This window comes from Haematobia irritans, chromosome 2, assembly GCF_050003625.1.
Source record: "Haematobia irritans isolate KBUSLIRL chromosome 2, ASM5000362v1, whole genome shotgun sequence".
NCBI lineage: Eukaryota > Metazoa > Arthropoda > Insecta > Diptera > Muscidae > Haematobia > Haematobia irritans.
The window spans coordinates 144,159,303-144,160,195 of NC_134398.1; the positions used below are offsets into that span (position 1 = coordinate 144,159,303).

The 893-nt window shown below is 34.0% G+C and overlaps 1 non-coding gene across 1 annotated transcript; it reads left to right on the forward strand.

Annotated features, from left to right (window-relative positions):
- Positions 1 to 487: 487 nt before the first annotated feature.
- Positions 488 to 559, forward strand: TRNAC-GCA (transfer RNA cysteine (anticodon GCA)). Its single transcript has one exon. It is a non-coding gene; the product is annotated as a tRNA-Cys (tRNA).
- The last annotated feature ends 334 nt before the right edge of the window (positions 560 to 893 follow it).

An 893-nucleotide genomic window follows, 5' to 3' on the forward strand; every position in this document is an offset into this window, starting at 1 on the left:
AGAATTCTACCAACTGTGGTAACCGCGATTACAAACGGAATGACAAACTTATTATACCTCCATCAGCATTCTATGGTGGGTGGGTATAAAACTCAAATATGAAATAACTTCCGCCTAGAAGTATACAATATTTATTGTATATGTATTGAATTATTCAAATTCGAAATCTAACTCGTGAAATCTAACTACATCCTGAATATATGCTTTAGTTTATTTTTATATTTAATGTGATTTTCGCCGCTATTATTGTAAGCAGTTATCTTTCCATTCCATTCCAAAAAATTGTGTGTGCGGATGAGTGTGTTTTGTCTTCGATATTGGCTTGGAAGAGTAATGTTCAGCGGATGTTCTGACTCATAATAATATGTGCACCCTATAAATGTGGCGAAAAACGAAACAAAAGCAAAGAATGAATAAACATAGAAAGTGTGCGTGTGTATATGATGGCGTGTATGTTATAAAACTATATTGGCCTAGCTTTGAATATGGGGATATAGCTCAGTGGTAGAGCATTCGACTGCAGATCGAGAGGTCCCCGGTTCAAACCCGGGTGTCCCCTTAGGATTTTTTTATTATTTATTTATATAATAGAAAAATATTTACAATTTTATTTAAATTAAATTAATTCACATTTTATACAAACGGGTAATTGTATATGCATATTGGAGTTAAAAATACAAAGCAGAGCAGGAATTAAAATTTACGAAAATCTAAGACGGGTATGGCCAGAAACACTAGGGTTGGTTCACAGAAAGTGAAAAATGCACTATTTCATATCATTTTACAAAGCCCAATCTATCAGTTCAACGGTAATTTTATGGACTATCCAAAAGTCAGCAGATACTATCAGTTTGATGGACATCTGTTAATGAACCCGGAGACTTTGGCCCGTA